At 38.9% G+C, this 19,154-nt stretch overlaps 1 pseudogene; it reads right to left on the reverse strand.

The window, feature by feature from the left end:
* Positions 1-2,603: 2,603 nt before the first annotated feature.
* On the reverse strand, positions 2,604-4,120 carry LOC126797530 (polygalacturonase-like; annotated as a pseudogene).
* Positions 4,121-19,154: the final 15,034 nt, after the last annotated feature.

Raw genomic sequence — 19,154 nt, forward strand, 5'->3', positions numbered from 1 at the left:
ATAATATATGTATAGATGAATAAGGCAACCTTCCTAAAAAAATATATGACTATATATATATACTATGTATTGATAGCATATATATTTCCATTGAAGTTCATAAATAATAAAGACTATTCGTCTTCCAAAATTAAAGACTAATTAAGTGATAGCTGTATAATTTAAATTTTGAAATTTAAGTTTTATTAATTAGATAAGAAAATCAATTTTATTTCGTAGGTGATTACGGGTAATTTAGAAAAATATATGATACTTTAATTTAGTAATTTAACAAATATCTTAACATCAGTGTACGAATTATGAGATTAATTTTCATTTCATTCAAGTATCCCAAAGGATAATCAAGATAAATATGTGTGTTGAATGAAAGTGAAAATATAAAAATAAAATCGAAAAAAATATATATGGATTTTACTTAGCAACACATTAGCCAATAGGAAGACATGGCGCGGATGGATTGTCTGAGCCATCAGATTGGCCTAGATCTAACGATCTGAATCGCCTCACAACACTTTAAATTCCAAATTTCATTTTCACACTCTCTCAATTATGGCGGTTTTAGTTCCGCCAAAAATTTGGGCAAATTTTCAAACGAAATTTGCCAAACTTTTTGTTTCCTTCTTCATTTATTGCCATTAAAATTTGGGCAAATCCTCTCATTCTTCTTCTCTATTGCCATTAAAACTCTCTCATCTTGTTTCTCTTTGATTTTGCAGATTGATCAGCTTGAAGGCTTTGGAAAAAGGAGGTCATGGGTAAATCGATCACCACTGATTCCAAACCCATCTCATTCCCACTCTCACCCTCACTCTCACCATCGGATATGTCTCTTCTTTCTCCTCCTCTTTTCACACCTCCTCACTGCCGCTGCCTCCCTTTCCCTACCCTGTTTAGATCTAGATTTATCTATCCCCACTCCATCGGCACCTCCCCTTCTTCCTTGTGTTCTTAATTTTTTATGCTAAGGTTTGTTTCTTTATGAATTGTGTAGATCGAAATTTGCAGGTTGGCTTGATTTTGAGTTCATGGAGGTGGAGAGGGTGGAGGCGATGGTGGCTTTAGTGGCGGAGAAGACGTTTTTGTGGCGTTGCTTGTGGATGTGGGGGACGGCTGTGGGATGGCCGGAGTGAGGGTTGGGGGTGGTGGTGCATGGCGTCGGCCATTAAGAGAGAGGGTTTTGATAAGAACCAAAAAAATAAATTTGTAAATTGGCTTGATTTTGAGTTCATGGAGGTGGAGAGGGTGGTGGCTTTAGTGGCAGAGAAGAGGATTGTGAGGCGCTGCTTATGGATGTGGAGAACGGCGGCGGGATGGCCGGAGTGAGGGTAGGGGTGGTGGTGTACGGCGGCGGCCATTGAGAGAAAGGGTTTTGATAAGAACCAAAAAAATAAATGGACCTAAAATTAAAATGAAAATAAATGGATATAAATAAATTTCAAAAATAAAAATTTTAGAAAAAAAATTCGGTAACAAAGAAATACTATAAATATCAAATATTGCGACGACCAAAGTTTGTTGCTTAAGCTCTAAACATTCGTCACTAAAGTCTTGAGGTGTCGTCGTGTAAAGTAAATAGGTTCATCGGGAGAAATTTAGTGCGACGAATTTTGATGTTGTCGCCTCATCAGGTTAAAGCGACGAACATTGATTTTGTTATCGCTTCAGACCTGGAGGGATGGATTTTAAGCGACGACCTTTAAGCGATGGACAGTTGGTCGCTTTAAGCTCCTAGCGACGCTATTCCTATTTTATGCGACGGGAAGTGTCCGTCACTTAAACATATTATGGGCGTAGTGTATGATATATACTAGAAGGTTGTCATCCATTGCCTGAATTCGGATGCTGCTCCTCCCTGGCATGGAGACTTCTTCCTAGGAGCGTGTCTCAGGCATTTTACTTCGACCTCTTTGGGGTCGTTGTTCCAGAGGCCCATCTTTGTATTTCCGTTCCTTTCGTATCGAAAAAAAAAAAACTATGATACTAGAAACTTTCTGGATATCTGTTACACGCATCTGCGGTAATGGCTCGTGATTTGTGAATCATAGATCGAATGTATATGCGTTCAGTTTGCTAGAGGGTACAGTTTACCGCCTTAGTTAATTCGATATTTTCCCTAGTTGCTCCTTTAGTTCTTTACTTCTTTTCCATAGTTAGTTGACGCGACTCAACCTTTACTTTAATGTAAAACGAAGTAATAACATGAACAATGATGTATTATGTTAGTAACGAACACTCGTCTCAAATCAAGAGGTTTTACATTACTATTGCACGTATAGTGAGTAAACCGTCTTCAACAACATTACTATTATACACTAACTTTGATTCTCTTACTACATTACATGATACAGACACCAACTAGCTAGGGTTACGTTTATCTCTTTGGGACTAGACAATTCAAATCGAATAGCAAATTTGCAAGGCATGGCCGGTGCCACCTGCTCAAGCTTTAACAGTGTAAGTATTCATATAGGCCATTGATCGACTTACTACAGTAGCTAAAATCTGCCTATACTACAGGATAACCTTTGTTTTTTATATGGAACACTTCCGTCGATACTTCATGATAATCAAACCAGTATACGACCTTGTGTTTGCATCGTATCCTACAAACAACTTGTAGGATGAACAGTACCCCTCAGCTGTTCCACCGGCATGGCTACATGAAGCTTCGGCTGCTTCGTTCTTGTAACTGAGCTTCACATCATCCAGTGTGATCTTGCTACAAGGGTATTTAGAACTGCAGTCGAATTTCACAGCAACTTCTGTTGCTGATGTGCCGTGGATGTCTTGATATGTCACGTCACTAATTTTAACTCCGGAAACCTATTTGAAACAGAAAAATAAAATCTATTATCAAATGACTGAATGAAAAAAAGGAATGACAGCAGAGATGAAACAATAACTAGCTAGCTGGTTGGGAAGAGAAAACCTAATTTTTTGTGATATCCATCTATAATAGATATAAACAATATCTGACCTGACCGGGACACCCTTTTTAGCCGGGGCAATAATTTTGATCAATAATGATCGGATTTCGAACATTAACCATGACAGCGTGTTGGAAAAGAATGTTTTTAGCAAACCCAGTACTAGGTCTTCCCCATGACTTAATTCTTAGACCATTTTGAGTACCGGTAAATGTAACAGTTTTGACCGTTACATTTTGCACTCCATCCTCCTGCTGGTCTTTGCCTAGACTCCCAATGCTACATCAACCAAACCATTAAGTGTTAACATATTAGGAAATAATGAAGCAAACCAAAAAAGTATTCAACGTTTAGCTAGCTTAATTCGCTTGCATATTCGTATCTGATTCCATGGCCAGGTCCGCAAGCAACGTTTTCAATCCATAGGTTAGTTGTTCCCGGACCAATTGAGACACAGTCATCACCGGTTGAAATCTTAGAATCGAGAATGGTGACGCCGGAAGACTTTTGGACGTGGATTCCATCCGTGTTAGGGCTATTACCCGAGGCAGAAACCTTAACACCTTGCAATTTCACATTGTTGCAGCCGTTGATGACTATATGGAACATTTGGCTGTTTAGGGATGTCACTCCGCTCACGACAATGTTGTTGGAGTTGGAAAACCCTAGTGTCTGCAAAAAAATGTCTGTGCTTACAGGATTGTATAAGTAAACGCTCGTTCGACTTCTAAGATTTCTCACGATTAAATGAAAGAATATACAGTGTGAGTAACTTACAGTAGCTCCGCTGGGGCAACCCTTGCTGGAGGCCTTACAATCCCACAGACCTGTGCCTTGTCCGTCAAGAATTCCACCAGAGATGGTAACCCCGTTTACATGCCTAAAGAAAAGCCAGTTGCAGGCATTTCCTATGACCTGGTAATCCGAAGGGGCCACGAGTGTGCCGGCAATGCGGAACGTAATGGCCCTGTTATTGCATGGTCCGTTGAAAACCGCACTGCGAAGCAAGAACCTTCCAACCGGAACATAAATGACCGAGGGCTTGGCCGAGGCACAGGCTTGGTTCCACGCAGAAAGGAAGGCTTTGGTTGAGTCTCTCTTGCCACATTGTAAGTGACGTCTGCAGTTGATACAGCTGAGTTTATGAAGACAATAAGAAGTGAGAGAAAAATGATGCTTCTGGGATCTTCCATTGAGAGAGAGAGAGAGAGAGAGAGAGAGAGAGAGAGAGGAGTTGAAGAAGTGCAGGTTGTGGTGGTGGGGAAGTTGAAACGGTATGAGCTGTATTAATAGGCAATGAATTGCTGCTGGTTTGGCTTTCTTCTTCTGTCCATCTCATTATCTAAATGACATGCAATAACAGAAACATAAGAAGTAAAACGGAAGGAAGCGGCACCGCAAAGACCCTAGCCTGTACTTAATTAGGTTATTACTGTGTAAATGCTTTTCGTTATTTTCATCAGCAGCAATTCTTGCTCTTGCTTGGATCAGAAGACATTGCTTTCACCTTTCATATATTTATTTGTTTCGTGTTGAATATTCCTCCCAATAGGTGCTTATATGTTATTGGCGTTCATGCTTATATATTTGATCTGTTGAACAACTTAAAGCGAGATCAATGCATTTTTTTTTTGTGAACTCAGAGACGGAAGCAAATTTATAGCAATCACAACTACATATCCAAGAACTTTCACAGTTTCACTCTTTCAGCCTCATCGCTTTTAAAACGGCAAATGCATCAAATTTCTATCTATAACGTTTCATTATCAGCCACCAAATTCTACTAGCTATCTGATGGAGTTAGATATGTTAAGTGGTGATCGAAAACAAGATATTAGGTAAGAATTCGACTAGATTAAAGTTTGATATACTTCGATGAAGAAATATGGAATGAAATGGAACTGAGATGAAGAAGAACTTTGAATGATTGAATTTCAATCTATATTGCTTGATAGAAAAACAGTGGCTTCACACATCCTTTTAAATCAGAGAAGAGAAAAGCTAAGCTAACAACTCTAACAACTACACCATACAATCTATTGTGTAAAAGCTAGCAACTAAATCTAATCACTGTACAAACCAGAATTTAGGAATAGAGATCAGATTAGGGCTGTAAACGGTTCTAAAACCGACAAAATACACTGGAACCGTAAACCGAACCGTGTTATTTAAACAGTTCGGTTTTTGTGTTTTTCAGAGTATGAACCGAACTAAACGGTTCCGGTTCCAAAACGGTTCTTGCAAAACCTGTAGCTAATCTAGACATTGAATACCTGCAAATTGCAATCAGTACATACAAATCTCAAATTCTTAATATAACAAAACACAAGAACAAAAAAATGGGCTTTATCCACAACAACTTGTATATAAAACTATCAAAAGCAAAGTCCAGACACAATTACATATCAAATTAACCAATAATTCAATACGAAGAACAAAACTTCAATCCAAACCATCATTATTGAAACCAAAAGCCACAAAATGCAGTTCAAGATCACAATTGGATTTCTCAATCATGCTACAAACACCAAAATTGTAGTTATAATTGTTAGACATTGAACTCTCTGATTAATGAGGGGATGCATTAAAAGTATGTAAATGAAGAATTGCAGAATTTCATGATTGTTAAGCCTACGACGGAACAATCAAATAATGTGTTTGGTGTTAAACTTGATGAAACTGCATATTAGAAACAAAACAATCGAATTAGACAGATTCAATTAACTGACAGATTCAATTGTTTTTGTGTTTAACTTGATGAAACTACAGAAGGCCCATGAACAAGACTCATCGGCCTCTGATGAAACGTAATCTGTAATCCAAGTCTTTAACTTGATATTAAAAACCTAAGAGACCACCTCTTGTGTGTACATAGAAAACTCAGGGCACTCACAAATATGATGCCATATACCGCCAGACTAAGTTTCCTGAAGCAGTTTTTCAGTTTAAGCTATCGTCAATCAAAGCCAACACTCTAAGGCTATAAACCATAGCAGCAAGGTTTAACTTTGAAGTTAAAAATACAAATCACCACCATCTATCAATGAACACACACATGCTCACACTTGGCTCCGTCCATATTCTCACAAACCCAGACAATTACAAGAATCTATTAAAACACAAACCTTCTCTTGTCCCAATACTAATCTACAAATCAAATACCAAAGCCCCCAAATTGTCGGAAATGAAGCATAAACCTATTAAAAGTGAGAATGCAGTACCTCTGAAGTAAAATGGCTTCCTCAAGAGCACAGTGGAGACTGGACTTCTGGTGGCCGAGTCCCTCACAGGATTGACAATGCCTTTTGGGGCAGTTGATTCGGCTCCCCAAGTGAGTTGATTGACAGATTCGAAGCACCAAAGCTCAACGAGACCAGCAAAATCTCCACCTTCAGGTTGCTGGGTAAGTCGTGGTTTGGACTTTGGAATGTGGAACAAGAATGGAGATGATAAGCAGTGGCGAACTGAGCCGCCGAAGCGCAGATCCGGCCGGCGCAGAGAAGTTGAGGGAGGGAAAAACGAATGAAGACGAAGTCAGTTAGACTGTTAGAGTGAGAGAAATCGCTGACGAAGACGAAGACGAAGTGCAGCTGTGTGAGAGTGAGACTAACTGACTAACTACTTACCCTAACATATAAATCTAACGGTCAAGAATACATATCTATAGATCCAACGGTTCATGTCGATTTATATTATGCTAAACCGAACCGAACTATTTAAAATTTACACGGTTCGGTTCCACTGCTTTGTGCACTATTTTGTAATAAAAACCGGACTGAACTAACCTTAAACAGTTCGGTTCCAACGGTTCTTTCTGGAACTGGGACCAATTAACAGCCCTAGATCAAATTGATTTCATAGAGGGAGCCTGTAATAACCCGATTTTTCGGAGTGAGTATTGGATTGTTTTAAGTTCATAAATTCGTGAAATTAATTCAAGACGACAATTGGTGGTTCGCGACATTTCGAAATGAAAACGGAAACGTTCTCGGATGGTTTAATTAGAAAACGTAACGTTACCACAACGTATAGATCGACTTTTATTTCGTCGCTCGGTTGCGAAAACGTTCTTCACGAAAGTTGTAGAGCTTATTGATACGAGTTCGTGAGTATGTGACGCGTTCTAATCGGACGCCGGACGTGGAAGTTATTAACGTCGGAAACTAATTTCCGATTTTGGAAACGAGTATATAAAGAACTTTTTCTGTTTAGGGTTTCCATTTGTGGAAATCCCTCTCTCTCCGCCTCCCTCTCCCTCTCACCAGAGCTCTCCTCTCTCTCTCGGCTCTCACCTTCGATCTCCCTCCTCCGAGGGAGGTGTTCCTCACCGCCGGCTCCAAGGCGCTCAGCAGCTCGACGTGTCGTCCCACCGAGCATGGCACGAGCTCCAGCGTTGTCGGGAAGTATCGTCGAAGCTCAACGAGCCCAGCAATGACGGGTTCCAGCCCTCCGCCGTTCGAGCAGTCCTCCGCCGATGCGAGCACTCAATCCTCACCCCTCTCCTCCCTCCGACGCCGCAGGTGAGCGAACACAACGCAACTCGAGCCGAGGCAAGCCCTCCTTGAGGGATCGAGCTCCGCCGACGACCCATCCCTCTCCGATGAGGTTCCAACGGCTCCACCATACAATCTAGGTATGAAATGATGAATTTGATGTTTGTTTGTGGTTGTTGTGATGATTTTTGGGTGTTTGGAGTGACATCGGAGATTCAATGGAGGAGGAGCGTTACCGCCGCATAGAGGCGGCGCGTGGGGGTGCGTGTGTTATGCTAGGGGTGGTCTGAGACCGTAGGAAGGAGGATGAGGAGGAGAGGAAGGGTTTTGGGGCGGAGGTGACGTGATACGCTCCGGTGTCGGAGTAGGCGTGTGGGCCCCACGCGCGGTCGCCAGCGAGTGGCGCGTGTACCCCACGCGCCGCCATATGTGGCGACGCGTGAACAGTGAATCGACACAGTAAATTGTAAAAATTTATTTTACGACGGTGAATGTAAAAAGGTGATTTACGTATGGTAAATGTAAATTTATTTTACGTACGGTAAATGTAAATGTAAATTACTTTCAGTAAATATAAAAAGTAATTTCAGAAGGGTAATTCAGTAATTATTATTTACTAAGACAGTATTTACATTTGAATGGTATTTATACGTACAGAAATACGTAAACAGTATGTACTCGTACACGAATACGTAATGGATGTGTATTTGTACAATAATACGTGAATAGTAAATACGTGAATAGTACACATTGAATAGTACTCAGTGAACAGTAAATTCGTAAACCCAGAAATTCTTGAACAGTAACAGATTATTGTTGTTTCGGCATTTAAAGGTTTATGTAACGATTCTAAACTCTTTTCTTATCTTTTCAAGGTGATCGTTAAATCAAAGACAGGAGTTATTTTCGGAATTGTGGAATTACGCACGCGTCTATAAGGTGAGTAAAATCTCACATATTTACGAATCTACCCTTGTGGAGATTCAAGATGTTGCAAGAGTTTTTAATATTGAATTACGACATGTATACGATATAGTGGATTACATATATATTGTATAAAATGGTAATAAGTACATATATATATAGTTTGTTATATTCTATACTGTTATGAATTCATTGGAATTGGTCATTTCGATGACGAGAATTAAATATTGAGCATGTGATTTAATTTGTACAATATGAGGTGTGATTATTGTACGTGGTTTTAACATGGTGTTTGTTAAAACGTTTTGTCTTCGGACGTGTTTATGAAATATGACATGTATATGATATAGCAGATTATATATATATTGTGTAAATGGTAAATAGATACATATATATAGTTTGCTATATAATATACTGTTATGATGGTATCGTGATGATGTCATTTTGATGATGAGATTGTATATCGAGCATGTGATTTTGATTTGTACAATATGATGTGAGATTATTGTACGTGATTTTAACATGGAGATTGTTAAAATGTTGATTTGTTTTCGGACTTGATTTTTGTACAATATGATGTGAGATTATTGTACGTGATTTTAACATGGAGATTGTTAAAATGTTGATTTATCTTCGGTCTTGATTTTTGTACAATATGATGTGAGATTATTGTACGTTTTTGGCAAGTCGGAACCTAGCCTTTGGCCGGGCGAAAGTTACGATACAGTTAGAGCTCTAGTCTGTCTGCCGGAGTACTGCATGTGAGGTAACAGGTGGTTATCGGCTCATGAGTACTCATATTGATTTGATGTTAGGTAGCAGGTGGTTGCCCAATATCGGCGGTGTACTACGTGAGGGGTAACAGATGTGTACCAGCGTTCATTAGTACCTGTATTATAAATGCATTTGGGTAACCAGAAGGGTTGCCCGATTTCTCATGAGGACTTTCGTTTTCATATTTTGGACAACCAGACGGGCCGTCCATCGACTCATGAGTGCATTTATATTTGATGTTTTTGTGGATTTTCATATATATTGATATGTGAGTTTTATTGTTGTTTTTACTCATACGAGCTGTAAAGCTTACCAGGTTTGTGTTTACAATCCCGGTGCACCAATTTGATGGTGTAGTGGATACTCCGCAGGTGTGGATTAGCGGGAATTGACGGACCGCTCAGATGACTTGAAGATATTTAGTTCCAGCTTGTGTGAGGATTATACATTTCTATTTGTTATAACGTCGAATTATAATTTGGTATGTAATAATCAGTTTGACTGAGTTGTATTTTAAACTCAGAGATGATCCGCTGTGGCATTTTAAATGATTTCGATTCATTGAGATTGTTTTGGTGTTTCACGACTTTGGAATTTTGAGTTTTTACGCTCGAAATTTCGGGGTCGTTACAGTTGGTATCAGAGCCTAAGTGCGTATTTGGCGATTATCAATATCATCCGGGAGCGATGATCTGACTGCAGGCGGGCACCCATCACATGCTCCTCGGTATTGATATGTTGTCGGGTACGCGAGAGTGTTAGGTGCCATACCATATGGTTTGGTTCTCTAGGGAGTATCGTGATGATACTTCGATGATTCATCTTATTCTGAAATTTCATGTTGATATCTGTTGATATCTGTTTTGGTTGAATTCGAGACTTCACTTGTAGTGACTAAGTGTTTCAAAGTGATGAATATAGAAAAGGGTCGTGGACAGGGTCGAGGACGGGCGAGAGGTCTCAGCCGAGGTATGGTTGTAGGCGGAGTCCGCGATGAGGAGAACCTTTGCATGGAGGCTGCTCCACGCAAAGAACAGTTGACATGCTGCTGTCATTAGAGATGATAGTCATGTGATGAGTTGAACAATGACTTTAATGGTCTATCAGCGCCGTTATTTCATGGAGGCCTGGATCATATGGTAGCGGACCACTGGATCGAGAACATCAGAACCTACTTTGAGATGATTGAGTACTCTGAGAAAGAGAAGAAGATGATATCGACACTCTTTTATTGTTAGTTCGGTGGAGGAGATGTTAGGATTGATTCCTACATCTATGAGAAACTCTTTATGTGTCACTTCGCGTTTGGACTGTTCCTCGAATTGGAGACAATGAAAAGCTTGTCCTATTGTGATTAGAAGTGGAGAGTTCTCAGCTTATTTGATCATGATTCCGGATCACACCTATGATGTGATCATAGGAATTGATTGGTTGAGTCCGCAGTACACGGTGATTGATTGTTTTGACATGGTGGGTTCTTTCATAAACCCAGGAAACCAGTGTTCGTTATCTTTGCCTCAAGTCGGATAATGCCATGAGAGCTTGAGTCTTGGCAATGGGGAGTCTGTGGATCAGGAAGTAGCTATCACTGACATTGTTGTGAGATCCGAGTACATGAGATACTGAGTTTAACTTCGGGAGAGTTGTCGATTCTTTGTTAATGGTGTAACTATTATAACACCTGTATCGAAGGCGCCTTATGAGATTGGGACATAATGAGTTTAAAGAATTGGAAGCACGGATAGATGGTCTCTTAGACCTAGGTTTCATCAGACCTATTGTCTCACCTTGAGTTGTGCCGGTGTTATTCGTGAATAAGAAAGTAGTCTCATGCGGTTGTGTGTGGATTATAGGGAAATGATTATGGTGACCATCAAGACTATGTATCAATTTCTTAGGATTGATGAATTGTATGATATGTCCTTAAGGTGGTAATACAATTATTGAATTGAGATTCACATTTTGTCGACGTGGCATTCCAACTTGTTTTGGTTTGGCTATAGACAATTGATGTTACGCATTGTTCATGGCCGAGCAAGAAATCTAAGGTGATGGAGAAATCTCAACGTGGCGACATGAATTAATTATTTGCTAGATGAGCATTAAATGAAAACGCTAATCTCTCAGGATTTAATCATTTTGGTGTTGGGGATTGGAACTTCACAATACCACAGGTCCAAACGAGACGCAATGGCGGTGAAGTAACTCTATTGAAGGTAAGGTATGAGATGACCTTAGCTTAGTGGTGTTCTAACGAATTTGTCGTGACAAGCACCTTCCAACTGGTAAAGAAATGGTTGAGGACCAAATTTCATTTTCGAGTGCAAGTGGTGTTAGTGTTGGAGACTTAGAGGTTCTTTTCCCTCTATGCATCAGATTTTTATTGTTGGATAAGGCGAAGTTGACTGCAATGTCAACAAGGGATAAATTTTACGATAAAGAGTAATCAATTATATTGCTGCTTGCAGAGAAGTTATTTTGGCCGAATGCGTTGGCCATGAGAGTTCTTAATGAAAGTAAAGAAACAACGGTTTAGAGTAGTGGTGTAGTAATCATTTTGGGTTAGTTTGAAGAGACAGTGGACCCAATATCCGGCTTCTGTTGTTGAATTGATTGCAGAACTTATTAGTACTACAACGGTTGGGGAAACCAATACTTTAGATGATGCCACTGGGGCGTTGTGTGGGGCTGTATGTCATGCATTGAGGCATGTATGAACCAGGGGGTAAAGTATATCTCAGTTGTGGTCTTGTTGGATTTTGCGCTGTAAATTCACTTAATTTTCATGTCCCAGCGTTGGGGGATGAATACCTCCTTTGCTTGACACGTAAATTGTGGCACATCACTTATGGAAGCAAGAAGCTGAAATTAATTTTTGACGGTAAGTTTTGATGAGAGTGGTAGGATGCGTGATGCAACACTCTTGGAGTGGCGGTAGAGGTTCTCTACTGCCTTGTGATTATATTAATCGATACTCTGGTGTGCTGATCGAGAGTAATTCTTAGTCCAAGGTGGTGTTCTGTGGTGGTCGTGGACTTGATGAGTTAAGACTTCTTTATCGTGTTGCCAGTACAAATATGGTACTTAGATGGGTATCATGCACGACAACTTTTAATGGTTTTAATAAGATAATTATGAAAGCAGATTGTTTTGTGGATTGGAAGGAATGGTAGGTTCATGGTTCTTGCGATGTATTGAGGCGAAGTCTTAAAGAAACTGATGTGGATAAAGCGCGATTTCATTGAAAACCAATGAGTGTGAGGTGAGAAGTATGCATCTGTTAATCATTGATTTGACTCATGTAGATGTCGAGAGTTTTTTACCATGCTTAGTGGTGGGGGCTAGTTCATGACACTGGTATTGTCAGATTTTCGCAAGGGAGTGGTGAACTAGAATAAAAGAGGGTGTCGACACCTCCATGTTGAAAACATCATTATATTTTGGATGGGTCACAGGTGGCTATTAAGGTTAGAGCATGTGACAAATTGTCTGTTGGGAGAAGTTTGAGGTAATGGAGGATATGTTGAGAGCTTATACGCTGATTAGTAAAGGTAGCTAGGAAGATCATTTGATCATCGATTGAGTTTGCATACAACGACAGTTACCATTCTAGCATCGGCATGGTACCTTATGAGATTCTCTATGGAAATTCTCGAGAAGGTGAAAGAATTAGCATATCTACTAGCCTTGCCTACTAGCATGTCGGGCGTTCACAACGCCTTCCACATTTCCATGTTGTGAAAATAGGTATAAGATGAGTCGCATGTGATCGATCATAGCACCATTGAGATGAAGGAAAATGCAACTTTTGTTATTAAGCCGGTTTGTATTTTGGATAGATCCACAAAGAAACTATGGAGGAAGGAAGTAGAGCAAGTCAAGTGTTGTAGAGCTATCATGATGAAGATGATGAAGATTGGGAACTAGAGTCGGATATGAAGACAAGATATCCACAGTTGTTTGTTGAATGAACTTGAATTTCGGGACGAAATTCTTTTAAGGGGGATAGAAAGTAATAACCTGATTTTTCGGAGTGAATATTGGATTGTTTTAAGTTCATAAATTCGTGAAATTAATTCAAGACGACAATTGGTGGTTCGCGACATTTCGAAACGAAAACGGAAACGTTCTCGGATCGTTTAATTAGAAAACGTAACGTTACCACAACGTATAGATCGACTTTTATTTCGTCGCTCGGTTGCGAAAACGTTCTTCACGAAAGTTGTAGAGCTCGTCGATACGAGTTCGTGAGTATGTGACGTGTTCTAATCGGACGCCGGACGTGGAAGTTATTAACGTCGGAAGCTAGTTTCCGATTTTGGAAACGAGTATATAAAGAACTTTTTATGTTTAGGGTTTCCATTTGTGGAAATCCCTCTCTCTCCGCCTCCCTCTCCCTCTCACCAGAGCTCTCCTCTCTCTCTCTCGGCTCTCACCTTTGATCTCCCTCCTCCGAAGGAGGTAATTCAGTACTTATTTTTTACTGAGACAGTATTTACATTTGAATGGTATTTATACGTACAGAAATACGTAAACAGTATGTACTCGTACAAGAATACGTAATGAATGTGTATTTGTATAGTAATACGTGAATAGTAAATACGTGAATAGTACTCAGTAAACAGTAAACTCGTAAAACCAGAAATTCCTGAACATTAACAGATTATTGCTGTTTCGGCATTTAAAGGTTTACGTAACGATTCTAAACTCTTTTCTTATCTTTTCAAGGTGATCGTTAAATCAAAGACATAAGTTATTTTCGGAATTGTGGAATTACGCACGCGTCTATAAGGTGAGTAAAATCTCACATATTTACGAATCTACCCTTGTGGAGATTCAAGATGTTGCAAGAGTTTTTAATATTGAATTACGACATGTATACGATATAGTGGATTACATATATATTGTATAAATGGTAATAAGTACATATATATAGTTTGTTATATTCTATACTGTTATGAATTCATTGAAATTGGTCATTTCGATGACGAAAATTAAATATTGAGCATGGATTTAATTTGTACAATATGAGGTGTGATTATTGTACGTGGTTTTAACATGATGTTTGTTAAAACATTTTGTCTTCGGACGTGTTTATGAAATATGACATGTATATGATTTAGCGGATTATATATTTATATATTGTATAAATGATAAATAGATACATATATATAGTTTGCTATATAATATACTGTTATGATGTTATCGTGATGATGTCATTTTGATGACGAGATTGTATATCGAGCATGTGATTTTGATTTGTACAATATGATGTGAGATTATTGTACGTGATTTTAACATGGAGATTGTTAAAATGTTTATTTGTCTTCGGACTTGATTTTTGTACAATATGATGTGAGATTATTGTACGTGATTTTAACATGGAGATTGTTAAAATGTTGATTTATCTTCGTACTTGATTTTTGTACAATATGATGTGAGATTATTGTACGTGTTTGGCAAGTCGGAACCTAGCCTTTGGCCGGGCGAAAGTTACGATACAGTTAGAGCTCTAATTTGTCTGCCGGAGTACTGCATGTGAGGTAACAGGTGGTTATCGGCTCATGAGTACTCATATTGATTTGATGTTGGGTAGCAGGTGGTTGCCCAATATCGGCAGTGTACTACGTGAGGGGTAACAGATGTGTACTAGCGTTCATTAGTACCGTATTATAAATGTATTTGGGTAACCAGAAGGGTTGCCCGATTTCTCATGAGGACTTTCGTTTTCATATTTTGGACAACCAAACGGGCCGTCCATCGACTCATAAGTGCATTTATATTTGATGTTTTTGTGGATTTTCATATATATTAATATGCGAGTTTTATTGTTGTTTTTACTCATACGAGCTGTAAAGCTTACCGGGTTTGTGTTTACAATCCCGGTGCACCAATTCGATGGTGTAGTGGATATCCGCAGGTGTGGATTAGCAGGAATTGAGGGACCGCTCAGATGACTTGAAGATATTTAGTTCCAGCTTGTGTGAGGATTTTGTGCGACTTTCTTATGAGGATTATACGTTTCCATTTGTTATAACGTCGAATTATAATTTGGTTTGTAATAATCGGTTTGATTGAGTTGTATTTTAAACTCAGAGATGATCCGCTGTGACATTTTAAATGATTTCGATTCATTGAGATTGTTTTGGTGTTTCACGACTTTAGAATTTTGAGTTTTTACGCTCGAAATTTCGGGGTCGTTACAGAGCCCTTCACACAATCTGCACTTAATGGTCAGTTTTGAGATCAAACGACATAGAAGCAAGCAAACGACCACAAGGCAATAAAAGAAAAACGACACCAAAATTGAGGAACGACAACCAAGACCTACAGTCCCTGTGAGCTCTCTGCCTACAGCTCTCTGCAAACCAGCCCTGCAGACCTGCATAAATTCCATAACTTCAATACTCCCCCTCAAGCTGGGTCAAGGGAGTCTCTTGAACCAAGCTTGAACAAAAGACGATCAAATTTAGCAGTAGGTAAGATCTTTGTGAACACATCTACAAGCTGCTCACTAGAATTGATATAAGCAGTGGAGAGAATTTTATATTGAACTTAATTGCGAATAAAATGACAATCCACTTCAATGTTGTTGGTTCTCTAGTGAAACACATGATTTGCACCAATATGCATTGCAACCTGGTTATCACAATGCAAGATAATGGGTGAAGAGAAAATAATGTCAAGGTCACTGAGAAGAGTTTTCAAACAGATAAGTTCACACGTAGCTGAGGCCATGACCCTATACTCTGCCTCTGCACTTGATATAGCAATCACTCACTGTTTTTTGTTTTTCCATGTAACTAAATTTCCACCAACAAATGTACAAAAATCAGTTGTGGACTTTCTATCAGTGACATTTCCTGCCCAATCCCAGTCTGTATAACCTTCAAGATTAAAATGACCATGTTTTTTAATGAGAATGTCTTTAGTCACAATCCCTTTAAGATATCGAAGGATACGCTTAACAAGTTGCATATGGTATGAATGAGGGGAATACATGAACTGACTAATCATGCTAACTGCATATGTAATATCAAGCCTAGTAATGGTAAGATAAATTAACTTTCCAACTAATCTTTGGTAAAGTGAAATATCAGTGAGTGCCTCACTCTCAGTATCAAGGCTGAGATTGCTTGGCAGTGGAGAACAAGCAGTTTTGGTGTCTTGCATACCGGCTTCTTCAAGCAAATCACAAATGTACTACTTTTGATTTAAAAATAAACTACCCGGAGCTTGATCCATTCAATGCCAAGAAAGTAGCGCAGCTGACCTAAATCCTTGATAGTAAAAGTAGAATGAAGTGATGTTTTTAGTGCTTGAATCTCAGTAGCACTATCTCATGTGATACTGAGGTCATCAACATACACTAAAACAATCAATCTTCCCATTGTTCTTGTACGCACAAACATGGATGAATCACCATGACATCTTTTGAACCTTGAAGCAAAGAGAACAAAGCTCAACTTCGAGTACCATGCCCTTGGTGATTGCTTCAAGCCATATATGGCTTTATGTAACTTGTAGACCATTCCTGCCTCTTTTTCTGGTTCATGGCCTGGAGGCAGGCTCATGTACACATCTTCTTCTAAATCTCCATGCAAGAAAGCATTTTTTTTACATCCATTTGGAATAACTTTCATCCATGATTCACTGCAATAGATAACAAAACACGAACAATGTTCATCTTAGCAACTAGATCAAAAGTCTCCTTATAGTCAACACCAAAAGTTTAAGTGAACCCTCGAGCAACTAATCTTGCCTTGTGTCTCTCTGTGGTTCCATCCGAGTGAGTCTTGCTTTGCTTCTGTTGAAGAAAGGAAGCAAACTCATTGAGAAGAGAGGAAGTGAGATGCTGAGAGGTGTTGGTGTCAGCAACCTCAACTTTGGAACTGGAATTTGAACCAGACCCAGAAGATGAAGAGGATGAAGTAATGTTACCTCCAGCCATAATGAGAGCAGTAGAACAAGGAAATTATGGAATGAAAACAGAAGCAGGTCCTATAAGGATTACTGCTCTGATACCATGAAGAAATATGGAATGAAATGGAACTGAGATGAAGAAGAACTTTGAATGATTGAATTTCAATCTTTATTGCTTGATAGAAAAACAGTGGCTTCACACAGCCTTTTAAAACAGAGAAGAGAAAAGGTAAGCTAACAACTCTAACAACTACACCATACAATCTACTGTGTAAAAGCTAGCAACTAAATCTAATCACTGTACAAACCTGAATTTAGGAATAGAGATTAGATTGATTTCATAGAGGGAGCCCTTCACACGATCTTCACTTAATGCTCAGTTTTGAGATCAAACGACATAGCAGAAAGCAAACGACCATAAGACAATAAAAAGAAAACGACACTAAAACTGACAAACGATAACCAAGACCTGCAGTCCCTCTGTGAGCTCTTTGCCTGCAGCTCTCTGCAAACCAGCCCTGCAGACCTGCATAAATTCCATAACTTCAATATTCGACGTATACATAACCCAGAGCAGAAGAAGAAGAAAGGCTTGCATGCATGGCTGGAGGCTAGGGTAAACACATTAGCCCCTCCGCATCGGATCGGAGCTTAATCAGGTACTTAATTAGCGGTGGACATTCTTGATCTTCCTTAAAACCAGGCTTCTCCCTACCGTCTTCAGCTTAATCGGGTATAATGGAACCAATATGTACGTACATTGCGTCCTTCACTTGTGTAGGTTTGCGTTTGGCTAAAGTTGATGCACGCGGTCATTCTTTTCCAAAAACTGCCTTACGATAACATCAGGCAAGTGAGCAGCTTATTGCTTTTTGTCACTTTTTATTTGAACGACCAGCTAGATAGATTTGCAAGAAATTATACAGTGGAAGCAACTAAATGGGTCTTCCAACCTTGTTTGGCCGGTTATATCTGCACAGTTTGATATGGAAATATGTTGTCCAGATTATTGAGATTAATAGTACGTACATATATAGCTACGTAACTGAATTATATATGTCGTAAATTTTTCAAGGATTTGAATTTGAGACATCTACAAGAAGATTTTCTACATGTATATACTAGGATCGATGTAAATTGGAGGCATATATAATGTTTTTCCGGGTTAATTTTAAAAGCGTAGTACGTCAGATCGATATATATATCTCAAAACATATCACGGACCATAACATATACCGTATATCCTACTTGTACTCATGTAGGCCACGTACTTGGTTATAATTCTACATATAGTAATTCCATTATAATCGTTTGTTCTATCATATGCAAGACTTCCTGCATGAAGTAATTTTATATATAGTCAAACCTATCAGTACGTAATTTGATTGTTTGAATTATCAGAATCAAATTGGACCCTGAGGGTTTATGGGAATTTTGTCACCGGCCTACTTAAATATTGCATATACAATCCTCTTTCCAGTTCCCCGAAGACATTATTCTTAAAATCCGGATTTCGTGGTCTGCAAAATAACACTACCGTCACTACGCACCCAAATTCTTTGTTCGTCGTTAACACAAAAACTTGAACATGCAATCGTATCAAAAAAATTAAAAACTTGAACATGAAATCGTGCATTCATGCGTCAATAACAGACTAAAACAATTATTCTCTCTTTTCGGCTCTTCGCTTAGGTTATACAGGAGAATAATATAATCATTTTGTTGGATCTGCACCACTCGTATAATTTGACTTAGCTATTATTATATGAACTTCTAAATCATTCGACAAGCTAGCTAGCTAGTTTGGCCGGGGACGTATTGAGAGAAAATCATGGCTCTTTATGTAATGTCTAAGTGGTCTCTGTTTAGAATTTAAATCATAAAATTACGCTTCAATTTGTAGTTTATATGGAAAAATCTCCACATAAGAAACAGTGCTAGCTAGAGTAAGGAACAATTTGAAACTTCTTATCGGGTTGTTTCTCAAAACAGTTTGGATGTTTCAAATTCTCCTTCATGAGTTTCATCAACCTTTTCAAATAGAACCTGAAAATGAACCAAAAAAGTAAAGAACAAGAAAGAGAGAGAATGGATGAAAAAAAAAGTAAAAATA

The sequence above is a fragment of the Argentina anserina genome, chromosome 1 (genome assembly GCF_933775445.1).
Source record: "Argentina anserina chromosome 1, drPotAnse1.1, whole genome shotgun sequence".
Classification (NCBI taxonomy): Eukaryota; Viridiplantae; Streptophyta; class Magnoliopsida; order Rosales; family Rosaceae; genus Argentina; species Argentina anserina.